Raw genomic sequence first — 16,459 nt, forward strand, 5'->3', positions numbered from 1 at the left:
CTATGTTCTATGTTCCTGTGCTGTTGAAACTGGCCCATACAGGGCAATCATTCCTAAGCGATTCTTCAGATACTGAAGCAGTCCATGTCCAAAAGGCCTGGGCAATATCCAGGTGTTTTTCTGAAAAGTGGTAAGTAATGTTTGCATCACACAAATGCCAGGCAATGATTGTCCCCAATAAGTGGCAATATGACCACCGCCTTTTGACATTCACTGGCACCTGTATCATTGCATCCCTCGCTATCAACATCCTGGACGATACCATTGAACATAAACTGAGCTTCACTAGCTATGCAAATTTAATGGCTACAAGAGTAGGTCAGATGCTAGGAATACCGCAGCGAATAACTCTGTTGCTGACTCCCCACAGTCTGTTCACCATCTATAAGGCACAAGTTTTTTAGATTAGATTAGATTACATTACAGTGTGGAAACAGGCCCTTCGGCCCAACAAGTCCACACCGACCCGCTGAAGCGCAACCCACCCATACCCCTACATTTACACCTTACCTAACACGACGGGCAATTTAGTTGGGAATGTGATGGAATACTCCCTACTTGCCAGGCAGCTCCAACAACACTGGCAAAGTTTGACACCATCCAAGACAAAGCAGTTTACTTCATTGGTACCACATCCACAAATATCTACTCTCTCCACCACTGATGCTCAGTCACAGCAGTGTATCACAGCTACAAAGTGCACTACAGAGCTTCACCAATGCTCCTTAGACAGGAGCTCTAGAATAACCCTGCAATATTCCCTACAAGCTACTCACTGTACTTACTTGGAAATATATCAACATTGCTGTTGATATCACCCATCAGTGTTGTTGGGTCACAATCCTGGAATTCCGTCCCTGCGTGTCAAACTACAGCACATGGACTACAGTAATTCAAGAAGGCAGTTAACCACCATCTTCTCAAGGGCAGCTAGGGATGGGTAATAAATACTGATCCAGCCTGCAATGCCCAGGTCCCATCTGTGAATGAGGACTGTGTTCACCATTCACTCCAGACTTTCTTACCAGGTGGCCTCATAGGCACTTGTTGACAAGGTGAGCTGGAAAGGCCAGCAGATCATACCTTTCAGGAAAGATCAAACAGTTTGTATTTCTGTCCTCTAGAAAAGGCAGGATTGCCAGATGATTTGGTCAATGGAGGTCTTTAAACTTATCAGAGAATCACTATAGTCTAGAGGCAGGCCATTTGGCCCATCAAGTAAAAACCACCCCTCTGAAGGGGATCCCACTCAGACCCATCCCTCTACCCTATCCCTGTAACCCTACATTTCACATGGCTAATGATCCTAGTCTACACATCCCTGTACACTATGGCCAATTTAGCATGGCCAATCCATCCGAGTACTCCGGTTTCCTCCCAAAACATGTGCGGGTCAGGTGAATTGGCCGTGCTAAATTGCCCATAGTGATAGGTGCATTAGTAGGGAGTAGGTGAATGGGTCTGGGTAGGTTACTCTTCGGAGGGTTGGTGTGGACTTGTTGAGCCAAAGGGCCTGTTTCTGCACTGTAGGGAAGCTAATCTAATCTAATCTAATCTGACCTACACATCTTTGCATTATGGGAAGAAACCCACACAGGCACAGGGAAAATGTGTAAATTCCGCACAATCAGTCACCTGAGGTTGGAATCAAACTCAGGACCTTGATGCTGTGAGGCAACAGTGCTAACTACTGAGACACTGTACTGCTTTTAAAGGATGCAATCAGGTAAATACAGAGAAGTTGTTTCTATTTGAAAGCGAGATCAAGAACAGGAGCCACTGTTAGTGTGATTATCAATCTCTTCAGAAACTAATTTACACTGAGTTTAGAAAGTGTAACTTGCTACTGTAGTGTTCAATGGTTAAATTGATCTGTGTTTGATGATGTGATGATCTGATCTGTGTCTTTGATTGTTGAAGCCTTGATTTTGACTCAAAGCAATATGAACATATATCATAGAATGTACTAGAAGGTGGAATCATAAGTGGGAGTGCAGAGATATTTTAAAACTCTAGTAAACATGTGCACTCAGAAACTAATGTCCTCTTTGCATTGATCCAAGAGACATTAAGTATGGAACAATTATTACAAACAGTAACTAAAGTAAATAACACAGAAATGCTAGGGATGACATGGTGGCTCAGTGAATAGCACTGCTGCCTCACAGCATCAGGGATCTGTGTGGGTTTGTTCTGGATGCTTTCCTTCTATGGCCCAAAGATGTGCAGGTTAGATGGACTGACCATGCTAATTTGCCTATAATGTGCAGGCTAGATGAATTAGCCATGGGAAATGCAAGGCAGGGGGTTGGGTCTGGATGGGGTGCTCTTCAGAGGCATTGTATGGGATGAGGAAAATAGCTACTTCCACACTTTAGGATTTCCATGATTCTTTATATAGAAGCTAGATAAGCACACAAGGAAATAAAAACTTTGAAGTATGTGTTGGTATGATTAGATAAAGAAGGGTAGATATTATCTTAAATGTAACCAACAATAATAGGACTGAAACTTTTTTCTTTGCTGTAAATCCTGTGCAATTATTTAATATTGCTCCAGCCTAAACCTACTATCATCTTTACAGCAAGCATCACTAGAGTGTAATCAGAAAAGGTGAATACAAAACTTGCATCATGCAGGTCCTGTCATACTGTTAAGACATTCCAAATTGTTTCACAACCCATGGTGTGGTTTTAACTTGTATGAGCAGGTTTAAATGGTCCACCCATTTTACACCTCTCCAGAGCCTGTTTTCCATTAGATTCAGGATCACGACAGGAGAAGAGTCCATTACTATTCTCTCCCTTTAGTTTCTGTATTTATTTGTCTTGTTCCCTTACTCCCTTCCTCATTGACTCTTCACCTTCCTGTTAGCCTCCTTTTGTTTCTCACACTCAGATTCTTTGACCTTCAGAGATCCCTCCTCTCACACAAGACCTTAAGACGAAGGAGCAGAAGTAAGCCCTCCAGCCCATCGAGTCTGCTCCAACATTCAATGAGATCATGGATAATCCTGCGTTCTATTTTCCTGCCTTTTCCCTATAAACCTTATTTCCCTTAATGATTAAAAAGCTGCCCATCTCAGCCCTGAATATACTGAACGGGCCAACCTTATGGTAATGAATCCGGCAGGTTTTTCACAGAGAAGAAATTCCTCTTCAGCTCTGTCTTAAATGGGTGACTCCTTACTCTGAGATTCTTCCACAAATAGAACTAGTCTTTCTGCGTCTATCCTGTCAAATCCCTGAAGAATCTTATGTGTTTCAATCTGTTTGGCTGTCATTTTTCTACATTCCAATGGGTGAAGTCCAACCCACTCAAACTCTCCTCAGAAGCCCTTCAATACCTGATATCAATCTTCCCTGGACTGCCCTAACTCTTCACCATATCCCAACCTTCCTATTCTGGTGATGCTGTCTCTGGATTGAATCCATTATGTTAAACTCACAGTTTTTCTTTGTGCATCTTTCCTGAATTCTTTGATCAGTTCATTGGACTAATCGTCACTGCCCTGTCATCTCTGCTTGCTAACCTACACACCCAGAGCACCAGCTGTGGAGTCACTCTTCCAAAATGCCTCGCATCCCCAACTTATGATCACTGAACATGACAAGGCAATCAAAAATGACAACTGTTGTTTGTATCTTTCTCCAGAATGTCCATAAATGAGAATTCTGAGTCTTCTTATTTGTGTCCTAGCTCATTCCATGAGTGGAATTTCACACTGAAAGTGTCTTGCCTTCATCTTTGTGAAGCAGAGATGTCTCTGTTGGTAACACGCTCACCTCTAAATTACAAGATTGGGAGATTAGGTCCCATTCTGTAGTTTGAGCACTACTAGTTCAGTGCAGTACTAAGGTAACACTGCACTTTTAGAAATGTTGTCTTTCAGATGAGATTTTAAAAAACAAGCACCCACCTGCTTGGGTGAAAGCAAAATATCAAATTCCCCCTTGAAATAAAGATCAGAGATTACTCTACATAGGCAATCGAATCCATCGTACTAGATAATTTATTCACATCGACAGAAATCTTAACTGAATAAAACTTCTATTTGATGTGACAGTTCACATATCGAAAGATTCAAAACCCTCAATACACACTGATAAATAGACGAACTGTACTATCATGGTTTATGCTAATGGTAAAACAATTAGAGCTGTACATTGATTAGTGATCCATTGCATGTCCAGCTGCTCAAAAGCAACGGTCAGTATGAATTGAAAGTTTCTTCAATAAGTAGTCTCACACTTTATGGCTTTGGACAGTATGTGATACAACTGCAAATGGTCCAATACTAGGGCTGGCTGCTTTTCAAAATGTTTAGAACATAGAACATAGAACAATACAGCACAGAACAGGCCCTTCGGCCCACGATGTTGTGCCGAACATTTGTCCTAGCTTAAGCACCCATCCATGTACCTATCCAATTGCCACTTAAAGTTCGCCAATGATTCTGACTCTGCCACTCCCACAGGCAGCGCATTCCATGCCCCCACCACTCTCTGGGTAAAGAACCCACCCCTGACATCTCCCCTATACCTTCCACCCTTCACCTGAAATTTATGTCCCCTTGTAACACTCTGTTGTACCAAGGAAAAAAGTTTCTGATTGTCTACTCTATCTATTCCCCTGATCATCTTATAAACCTCTATCAAGTCACCCCTCATCCTTCACCGTTCCAACGAGAAAAGGCCTAGCACTCTCAACCTATCCTCGTACGACCTATTCTCCATTCCAGGCAACATCCTGGTAAATCTTCTCTGCACCCTCTCCAAAGCTTCCACATCTTTCCTAAAGTGAGGCGACCAGAACTGCACACAGTACTCCAACTGTGGCCTAACCAAAGTCCTGTACAGCTGCAACATCACTTCACGACTCTTGAATTCAATCCCTCTGCTAATGAACGATAATACTCCATAGGCCTTCTTACAAACTCTATCCACCTGAGTGGCAACCTTCAAAGATCTATGTACATAGACCCCAAGATCCCTCTGTTCCTCCACCTGACTAAGAACCCTACCATTAACCCTGTATTCCGCATTCTTATTTGTTCTTCCAAAATGGACAACCTCACACTAGGCAGGGTTGAACTCCATCTGCCACTCCTCAGCCCAGCTCTGCATCATATCTAAGTCCCTCTGCAGCCGACAACAGCCCTCCTCACTGTCCACAACTCCACCTATCTTCGTATCATCTCCATTTCTCAGCCAAGTTATGACAGAAACTTGGCTGAGAAATGGAGGCAAGTAGGGAGGGGAAGGAGTTGGTGTTTTTGATTAAGGAACACATTACTGCTGTAACTATGGAAAATATTTCTGAAAAATCGTCCAGTGAAAATATATAGGTAGAAATTACAAAAAATAAAGGAAAGATAACTTTGATGGGATTGTACTATCGCTCCCCCAATAGTAAGAAGGGAATTGAGAAACAATTATATAGGGAGATCTCAGATATGTATAAGCATGATCAGGTTGTAATAAGGGAAGATTTTAATTTTCCAAACATTGGCTGGGGCTACCACAATGTTAAAGGTTTGGATGGTGAAGAATTTTTCAAACGTGTTCAAGAAAATTTTCTTTATCAATATGACGATGCTCTTACTAGAGAAGGAGCAAATTTAGACCTCCTTTTGGGCAATAGGGCAGGGCAGGTGACTGAAGTTAAAAGGAGGGGAATGCTTTGTGTCTCACGATCATTATTCTATTAGTTTCAAAATGGTTATGGAAAAGGAGAAGCTTTCCATAAAAATTAAAGTTTTTAAATTAGAATAAGGTAAAGTTTAATGGTATGAGACAAGAACTTTCAAAAGTTGATTGGAATAGACTGTTCACAGGTAAAAGGTCTTCTGGCAAATGGGAGGCATTCAAGAGTGTGATGATGAGTTCAGAGGCATTTTATTCCTGTTAGAGTGATTGGTAAATCTGGTAGGATTAAGGAACAATGGATGAATAAAGATATTGAGGTTCAAGAACAAAAGAGAATCTTATTTTAGATATAGACAATTGAATCTCTTTAACAATATAAAGAGTGTAGAGGCATTCTTAAGAGAGAAATCAGGAAGGCAAAGACGGGTTATGAGATAGCATTGGCAGATAAGATTAAGGTTAATCCAAAGAGATTCTACAAATATATTAAGAGAAGAGGATAACTAGAGAGAGGGTAGGCCTTTTAAAGATCAAAGAAGTCATCTTTGCATTGAATCTCAGGATATGAGAGATATACTAAGTGAATATTTCACATCAGTTTTTACTGTGGAGAAAGAAATGAAGTCTAGAGAATGCAAAGAAATAAACTTTGATGTTTTAAAAACAGTTCACATTACAGAAGAGAAAGTTTGGAAGGTCTTAGAGAACATAAAGGTGGATAAATCTCCAGGACCTGATTTAAGGTATGCCAGAACGTGGTGGGAAGTAAGAGAGGAAATTATGTGACTCCTTGCAGAAATATTTGCATCATCCATATGCCTGATGACTGGAAGGTGACTAATATTATACCTTTGTTTAAGAAATGTTGTAAGGAAAAACTAGGGAATTATAGACCTGTGAGTCTGACTTTGCTTGTGGGTAAATTGTTTGAAGTGATTATAAAAGGTAGGATTTATAGACATTTAGAGAGGCAAAAATTGATTAAGAATAGTCAGCATGGTTTTGTGCAAGGAAACGCATGTTTCACAAACTTGATTGAGTTTTTTTGAGAAAGTTACCAAAAAGTTTGATGATGGCAGAGCATTAGATGTTGTTTATTTGGATTTTAGTAAAGCCTTTCATAAAGTTCCGCATGGTAGATTTATTAGTAAAATTAGGTCACATGGGATTCAGGGTGAACTTGCCCAATTGGATACATAATTGACTTAATGGGAGGAGACAGAGCGTAATGGTGGAGGGGTTGCTTTTCAGACTGGAGGCCTGTGACCTAATTTTACTAATAAATCTACCATGCGGAACTTTCACAAGGGATCGGTTCTGGGTCCTCATTTGTTTGTCATTTATATAAATTATTTGGATGAGAGTATAGAAGACATGGTTAATAAGTTTGTGGATGACAATAATTTTTTTATGATTACAAAAGGATCTTGACCAAATGGGTTGAAAAATGGCAGATGGAGTTCAATCTGGATAAATGCGAGGTATTGCATTTTGGTGCAATAAACAAGAGTAGAGCTTATACAATTAATAGGGTCTTGTGTAGTGATGTAGAACAGAGGGACCTAGGGGTGCAAGTACATAATTCTTCAAAGTTTGCATCACACATAGACAGGATGGTTCGGAAGGCATTTGGCACACTTGCCTTCATTGCTCAGTCCTTTGAGTGTGGGAGCTGGGAAGTCATGTTGAGGTTATACAGGTCATTGCTGAGGCCTCATCTGGATAACTGTCCAGTTCTGGTCGTCTAGTTATAGAAAGGATATTATCAAGTTGGAGAGGGTTCAGAAGAGATTTACCAGGATGTTGACGGGGAAGGAAGGTTTGATCTATAAAGGCTGGATAGGCTGGGATTTTTTTACTTAAGTGTAGGAGGTTGAGAAATGATATGATAGAAATTTATAAAATAATGGTAGTTGTCTTTTCCAAAACCAGGGCACACCATTTCAAGGTGAGAGAGAGAGAGAGAGAGAGACTTAAAAAATACATAAGATGCAACTTTTATACACAGAGGATGGTTCGTATGTGGAATGAATTTCCTGAGAAAGTGGTGGATGTGGGTACAATTACAATGTTTAAAAGACATTTGGATAGGTACATGGATGGATTGATGGCATATGTTGGACCCAGGGAGCTGCAAATGTGAGAGAGTTGATTATTAATTTAAGCATCTTTTTGTTTTGAAGGCTGGAGCTTTGCTCCATGTTTATGAGGATGGATCTGTTTTGTTGACCCATGGTGGCATAGAGCTGGGACAAGGCCTTCACACTAAGATTCTTCAGGTAATCAGGTTCTTTTGTGCTGACTGTCTTATAATGGAAGTGGCAATTATGCAGAGTTTCTCTTTTCTTACTTGTGAGTGCTTGCAAGGTTCTTCAGCAAGAGGCAAATTGGACTCTGTCCTTTCCCAAGGTCCACATTTGGTGACCTTCCAGCAAAGGTTAGGCATCTGTGGTAAGTAATCCTCCCTGACTTTACTTATTGCCATTTTCCACACTCTCTACCTTCAAAGATCTGAGCACGGACATTCTACACTTCTAACTAATATGTTGGCTAAGATTAGAATTTGGAAACTTCTGTTGTTACTGGCTCAGATGAATCGGTGGTCACCCCTACCTCAAACATCCTGCAGGAGGAACATTCCACTGCCTGCACTGCCATTACTCTACACTTCGTCTCCAAAACAAGAACACTGAGTAGCTTACCTGTGGACTTTAAAGTTAGGTTAGAGGAGGAGGATGGGAGGGTAGGGCCTGGGGTTTAGAACACATCCACTCAAATATCAATCACTTACCTTCCCGACCAGCTCTGCGCTCCAACTTCACTTCCGCCCAGCTCGCGCCGCTCTCTGCTGTGAAAAGACCGTTGGCGTCGAGGCAATTTCTTAAATATCAATCACTTACCTTCCTGACTAGCTCTGCGCTCCAACTTCACTTCCGCCCAGCTCGCGCCGCTCTCTGCTGTGAAACAAACTAAATGACTGATGGCGACTAGCAATCCAGTGTTAGTGGCTTCCTCACAGATTACAGTCACACTATTTATACTTGTTGTAGTGACATGATGACATGACATTTATAATGTTGCTACTCCAAATGTGCCAGCTATGAAGTCAGCAAGACCAGTTCCCTCATGATGGTCAGGCCTAGTGCAAGTCGTTTACATGAGAGGTAAGCAAGTTTGAGCAATGTCATTTGCAAGACTGTGCCTGAGGTATAAATGCAACTTTAGAGAAACACAGAGCATTCATATTCTAAACTCACAGACCAAAACAGGAGAGAAATAAAACATTTCAATTGTAAGGTATTCCAAGTGCCCAGAACATGATGGGACAGCCCTCAGCACTTCCCATAACTACACTACTAACTAGCAGCCAGCTTGATCAAAGAGATGCCACTGTCTATTTGTCACTGCCAGAGATGTCAATTTCAAAGGTGTCACTTGAAATGTACTAAACTCACCTGCCATTCAGTGCAGTTGGAGCTGGACCGAATGATGTAAAATCTCAGCTGAAGTCCGATCATGGGGCAATTTGAATTGAAGCTATTAGAAACGACAAGAGACAGTCTGAAAATAGAGACTTCAGAGGGCATTAATTGGCTGACAGAAGCTACCCACAATCCCTAGTCTGCACCTACCTTCTGCAGGCGATAATGCTGTCAGATAGAAGCTGTTCACAGTATAACAGCTGAAGTCACCATCAGCTGTTCACAGTATAACAGTGAGGTTTAGGAACAGGTAGCAAAGGATATGAAGAGAAAGTGGGAAACAGGGGACTGAGTTGGATGGTCATATTAAATGGGGGAACAGTCTGGAAGGGCTGAATGATCTACTCCTGCTCCTAAATTCTATGTTTCCATGATTCTAAAACTCATTTCCTATTTTACCAGTGACCCAGAAAACTAGAAGTAAAGCTTTGGAATTATTTCAGTGCATTGGTTTTACTGTCCACTGTGTGAAAAATGACCATCAACACAAATAAGCTCACACTACATTCTAAACCCATAGCATACAGTCAGGTTAGTACACTCACCTTTTCTGGTCGAACCTGAACGAAGGAATATTACCACACATTTGTACTGAATATTTATTTGTGTCTGCTTCTTAACTTTATATAGTGGAATATTCTGACTAATTGCATCTGAACAAAATGTGCGAAAGAGACTGGTAGTAAATGATACATACCTCCTTCATGAGTTTTCACAATCAGTGCACTCTGATCTAAACCATATTCCAGCAACATTCCAAAGATTTATGAATGTTTTGTGTTTTACCTTGACTGGTCAGATTGCGATGCACAGCATACGTTTAATAAGGTAGATGTACAGATGTGGGGAAGACCAAAACTAAGTGGTATGATCTCAGGTGACATGAATACTGGACAAGTCAGATCCTAGAATGAAACCCGGATAGATCCAAACCTTTTTCTCATTTGAATCATGGAGGCCAGTTACAGATACCATCACAAGAGGCTGCCAGTGTATGTTCAAGAAAAAAATCAAAACCTTTCTTCAACAAGAAAAAACACCAACTATACCATGAAATGAAATTAAAGTTTAAGAAGATGTCATCACAGACATTAGAAGAGGGCTCAAATCCATACTATTTTTTTTCCAGCAATATATTTAAAAACACCTAACTTCAGTAAAGGATTAGTAATACATTCAAACTAAAGTTCCATGCTTCAGACTCAGAGTGGTACAACTGCAATTGGTTTCCTTTTGGCAAATTTCCAAGCAGCCACTGTATTCCTTCAGCCAGCATCTCTCTTCAAGAAACCTAAGACAAATTACAAACTAAACTCACTATAAATTTAACTAAACAGCAAATGCAGGAGAGTTCTTTAAAGTAATTGTCAAGCAGCCTTGCATTCATTCTTTGACACTCAAACTGATACACTCACATTTCTGGATTATTCTGTCTTTCTCTGTCACCAGTCTCTTGTTGCTAAGCAACAACACAATACAGTTTCCTTTACAATTTTTAAAAATAATTAACTGGTGCACCGCGGCTCCTCTATAACATTGTAAAACCTCATTGTCATGCACGAAAAGAAAACAGAATAACAGATTTCATTTTCACCCCTCATAGAATAAATCTTAAAAAAAAGTTATGCCATAAGACCATACAATGTAGGATAGGAAGGAGGTCATTCAGCCCATCAAGTTTGCTCTGCCATTCAATGAGATCATGGCTAATCTGATCATCACTAACTCCACTTTCCTGCCTTTTCCCCATATGCCTTGATTCCCTTACTGATTAAAATCTGTCTCTTGCAGCCTTGAACACACGTAGTGGCCCAGAGATGAAAGCCCTATGTGGTGAAGAATTCCATAAATTCATTAGCCTCTGAGAGCAAACATTCTTCCTCAACTTTATCATAAATAGGTGACCCCCTTCTCTGTGGTTAGACACCCTGAACTTATAAAGGGAAGCAACCTCTCAGTATCTATGGTGTTATGCATAACTAAGACTCTATATGCTCTAATAAGGGTCACCTCTCATTATTCTAAATTCTTATTTGAGGGATTGGGTGTTGTTATGGACCAGACCAGACCCCCTCAATATGTAGGCCACACCTCGTCAATCCGTCCTCAGAATAAAATCCCTCCATACCCAGGACAAAATTGAGAAACATTCTCTGGATGGTCTCCAATTCCAGGATATCTTTCCTTACTAAGGGAACCAAAACTGGTCACAGCATTCTAGCTGTGGTCTAACTAGTGTCTTGAATAATTATAGCAAGACCTCCTATTTTTATTCTGGATCAGTGGTGCTGGAAGAGCACAGCAATTCAGGCAGCATCTGACGAGCAGCAAAATCGACGTTTCGGGCAAAAGCCCTTCAGCCCGAAACGTCGATTTTGCTGCTCGTCGGAAGTTGCCTGAATTGCTGTGCTCTTCCAGCACCACTAATCCAGAATCTGGTTTCCAGCATCTGCAGTCATTGTTTTTACCTCCTATTTTTATTACCCATTCCTTTAAAATAAAGTGAAATAACTCCACAGAGACCAGTATCCTGTCATCAAGTCACCTTTCTTTATTCATGATGAGTCCTTGACTCTAGTACTACTCCTCCTGAGTCAGTTCTGAGAGTGTTAGAATCTCAGACACTTTTCTTTTTTTATCTGTCAGCCAGGGCTCCCTGATTGGACCAGATTAACAGACCCAGTCAGGGAACTCATATTCTATGAGGTCATGCTGGCTGACTTAATTACAATCTCTGCATTCCCTCACCCTCTGTAAGGACCTCAACTGATCCTTTTTCTTGGAGAGCCTCTTGGAATGTTCTAGTACCAGGACCGGTTCCTCTGACTCATCGTCTGATATGGGCAGCTTGTAACAGCGGGAACTCGACTCTTGCGCCAAGATTGTCTCGGTAGAATTTCACTCTCCTCTTCAAGCGTCAAGGCTGCTACATCCATCGTGTGTATCTCAGATTCCGAGATCTCATCAACACTTGATGGAGAGGGTCAACCCAAGGGTTCCAGCAGACTTCCTGACTGTTCCAAAGGGCATGACAAATTTTGCTCCCACAGCCTTTGTGAATTTGCTGCTATCATATAGTCCACATCACTCCCCTCTTCCAAGTCAGCAACATATTTTGCAAATAATTGTCCCCCAGTACTGATCGTTCATTTGATTGTCACTGTGGTACACCATTAGATGCAGGTTGCCATCCATAAAATTCCTCCTGACTCCAACTCTCTAACTTCTACTAATTAGCCAATTCTCTATTAATGCTAAAATACTACCCACAATACCAAGGGCTCTTATCGTATTCAGTAGACTTATGTGTTGTACTTTATGGAACATCTTTTTGTAATCATATATATTGTAATTCTGGTTCTTTCTTGCCAATCCTGTTTGTTACCTTGTCAATTTATAAATTTGTTAGACATGATTTCTCCTTAATGATACTGCATTGATGCTACTTGATTTTATTACATATTTCTGAATGCTCTGCTTTTATAGCCTTTACAATAGACTCTAACATTTTCCCAATAACAGACTTCGATGTAACTGGCCTATAGTTATATGATTTTTTTTTATCTCCTTCCCTTTTGGAATAGATTTGTACATTAACAGTTCTTCAGTTCTCACAGAATGTTCCAGAAATTACAGATTATTTGATGATTACTACATCCTCTATCTCCGCTGCTACTTCCTGTAATATTCTAAGATGCAACCTGCGAGGTTCTGGAGACTTATCAGTTTTTAGCCCCATTAGTATCTCTCCTTAGTATCTCTGCTCCAGTGAGAGTTATTGCATTTATTTCCGCCTCCATACCCTCATCTGGGAATGATTAGTAAAAAGATGCTGGGTACTGTAATCTAAAGAACTGACCTCCAATGCTACAATATTCTTATCTCTAATAAGCCTGTCCCAACCTATCGCCCTTCTAAATAGTTTCAATCCTTGTCTACAGTTATTTAATTCACATTGGTTCCAGTTTACCTGTGGGTCAGGTCATAATCCCAAAACTGTTATTTGTTAGCCATGTCACTTCCTTATATTTGCTCAACTTTGTTATATATGGTTCTCCCCACAGGCATTGATATCACCTGATACTCTTATCTGTCCAACATATCTAACAGGGTATTAAGAATAATTATTACTCAAAAGAGTGTTCAGGACTGAAAGAACATTACCGTAGAGAACGGTTGTGGTAAATAGCCTGGATAAATTTAAGGGGATCTGGATAAGCAAGGAAAGCGGGGTCCATTAGGAGTGACACAGAGAAATGGGTGTGTTAAGTTAACAAACACTCATCTGGCAACAGAGCCAATCTATCTTCCACCTACATTCATGAGCAGCAACATAAGTGCAAACTGATTTTCTGCTTCAAATGCCAGTACTTTTGTAATTGCCCATTTCATGCCTAGAAAGCAAGTGACCCTTGAACCTTGACATTCTGGCTCCAAGGAAGAGTCACCAACACAGAACTTGATGCCATTATTGTTTCTTCCAAATGTGCCATAATCAAACATTATCAGCTACACTTAATCATGTACCTATTCCATTGCCTTTATAAAGTATCGTCACTTGATCATTTGATTAATTTGGCTTAATTTGTTTTAAATTGAATGTTTTTTTACTAAAAGTAGAAGCAGACACTTCTCCTTTAAGGCACTATTACTTGTTAAATTGGTTTAATTTGCCTTAATTTGATTTACTGATTTCAAAGGGCTATGCATTCTCAGTTGACAGCATTCTCATATAAAATAAACGCGTCATTTTCTGAGCAGCAGGTAATGAGTAATGGGGTACCATAGGGATCAGTGCTTGGACCCCAGCTATTCCCAATAAATACTAATGACTTAAAAGATATAGGGAGAGGCAATTACTTTGTGGTATTATTGCTCTTCTATTAATCCAGAGTCAGCTGTAGTGTTCTGGTGACCCAGGGTTGAATTCCACCATGACAGATGATGATATTTAAATTCAATGGAAATCTGAAATTAAGAGTCTCATAATAACAATGAATACTTTGTCAATTGTCAGGGGATAAAAAAACTCATCTGGCTCACTAGTTTTCTTTTGATAGGAACAGCTGCCATCCTTACTTGGCCTGGCCTACATGTGACTCCAGACCCACAGCAATGCAGTTGAGTCTTAACTACCGCTGGGTAATTAGAGATAAAAGTGCTGGCCCAGCTAATGCTCACATCCCATGAATAAATATTAAAAAAAGATAAGTGAACCAAATGTAATGACTTCAAGTTTGCAGATGATATAAAGCTGGGTGGGAAGATGAACGGTGCGGAGGATGCAAAAATGTTTAGCTGTGATTTGGGCAAGTTAAGTAAGGGAGCAGATGCATAATAAATTAAGTTATATGTGGATAAATATGAGGTTATTTATCTTGGAGGCAGAAACAAGAAAGTAGATTATTATCTGAATGGTGATGAAATGGGAAATGGGGCAGAATGGTGGCTCAGCAGTTAGCATTGCTGCCTCACAGCACCAGGGACCTGGGTTTGAATCCAACACCAGGTGACTCTCTGTGTGGTGTTTGCACATTTTCCCCGTGTCTGTGTGGGTTCCATCTGGGTGCTCTGGTTTCCTCCCACAATCCAAAGATATTCCGTGCTATACATCTCTATGACTATGACTCGATGTGCATTATAGGTGAATTGGCTATGCTAAATTACCCATGTTCAGGGATGTGTAGGTTAGGTGCATTAGTCAGGGGTAAGTACAGGATAATTGGGTAGGGCAATGGATCTGGGTGGGTTACTCTTCAGAGGGTCGGTGTGGACCTGTTGGCTTGAAGAGCCTGTTTCCACACTGTAGGGATTCTATGAAAGGGGATTTAGACCTGAGTGTCCTTGTACATTGGTTATAGGTGCAGCAGATGGTGAAGAAGACAAATTGTTTGTGACTTTAGTAGCAAGAGGACTTGAGTACAGAAGTAAGGTCATCTTGCTGCAATTATACAAAGTCCATGGTAAGATCAGACCTTGAGTATTGGGTGTAATTTTGGTCTCCTCATCCGAGGAAGGATTTTCTGGACTTGGAAAGAGTGCACCAAAGGTTTAGCAGACTGATTCTGAGTTTGAAAGGACTGATGTATGAAGAGTGACTGTATCAGTTCACTGGAGTTTAGAAGTGTTTCATAGAAACCTATAAAATTCTAACAGGAACGGCAGGTGAAACACAAAAAGGTCTTTATATTCATTCATGGGATGAGGGAATCACTGCCTAGGCCAGCATTTATTGTCCATCCTAATTGTCCTTGAACTGGTCTTGCTGGATCATTTCAGAGGTCATCTAAGAGTTTAATGTGATTACATTGCTGTTGGCCTGGAGTCATAGGTAAGCCAGGAACGGATTTCCTTTCCCAAAGAACAGTGGTGATCCAGATGTCTTTGATATAATAATCAACAACAGTTTCATGGTCATTATTAGACTCTTATTACAGATTTGTTTTATCGAATTCAATCTTCTCCATCTGTCACGGTGGGAAGTTGAACCAAGGCCCCAGGACACAACCTGGGTCCCTAGATTAATAATCTTGTGAAATACCATTACATTGCCACCTGATGGTCAGGGCGTCTGGAAGTAGGAGGTTACAGTCCAAGATTACAGTGAGGGCCATTTAAGACTGAGATTGGGAGAAATGTCTTCACCCAGAGAACATAGAACATAGAACATAGAACATAGAAGAATACAGCGCAGTAAAGGCCCTTCGGCCCTCGCTGTTGCGCCGATCCAAGCCCACCTAACCTACACTAGCCCACTATCCTCCATATGCCTATCCAATGCCTGCTTAAATGCCCATAATGAGGGAGAGTCCACCACTGCTACTGGCAGGGCATTCCATGAACTCACGACTCACTAAGTAAAGAACCTACCCCTAACATCTGTCCTATACCTACCCCCCCCCCCTTAATTTAAAGCTATGCCCCCTTGTAATAGCTGACTCCATAAGTGGAAAAAGATTCTCACTGTCGACCCTATCTAAACCCCTAATCATCTTGTACACAAAAATTGGTGAGCACTTGCTGGGATTTCATGTCCTCTGGTTACAGATTCTCCCAAACGTGAAATAAAAAGCAGGGACAAAGGTAATTATTGCAGATGACATGAAAATTGGTGGAGTTTGGGTGAGTGTGCAAGAATATCTAGGTTGCAGGAGGTTACAGATTAGTTGGAAAGATGTGCAGAGAAATGACGAATTGAGTTTAACCTGGACATGTGTCAGATTATGGAGTTTAGGATGGCAAATTCAAGAAAAAATAGGATACTGAGGGACATTTATGTACAGAATTATCTTGGTGCAAGTCAGTAATTCCCTGAAAATGGCAACAGAA

General features: G+C 40.7%; 1 protein-coding gene across 3 annotated transcripts in view; it reads left to right on the forward strand.

Annotated features, from left to right (window-relative positions):
* LOC122555418 (neural cell adhesion molecule 2-like) overlaps positions 1–16,459 on the forward strand; it is a 1,561,904-nt gene that overhangs the window by 1,148,330 nt on the left and 397,115 nt on the right. The window lies entirely within an intron of this gene.

The sequence above is a fragment of the Chiloscyllium plagiosum genome, chromosome 12 (genome assembly GCF_004010195.1).
Source record: "Chiloscyllium plagiosum isolate BGI_BamShark_2017 chromosome 12, ASM401019v2, whole genome shotgun sequence".
NCBI lineage: Eukaryota > Metazoa > Chordata > Chondrichthyes > Orectolobiformes > Hemiscylliidae > Chiloscyllium > Chiloscyllium plagiosum.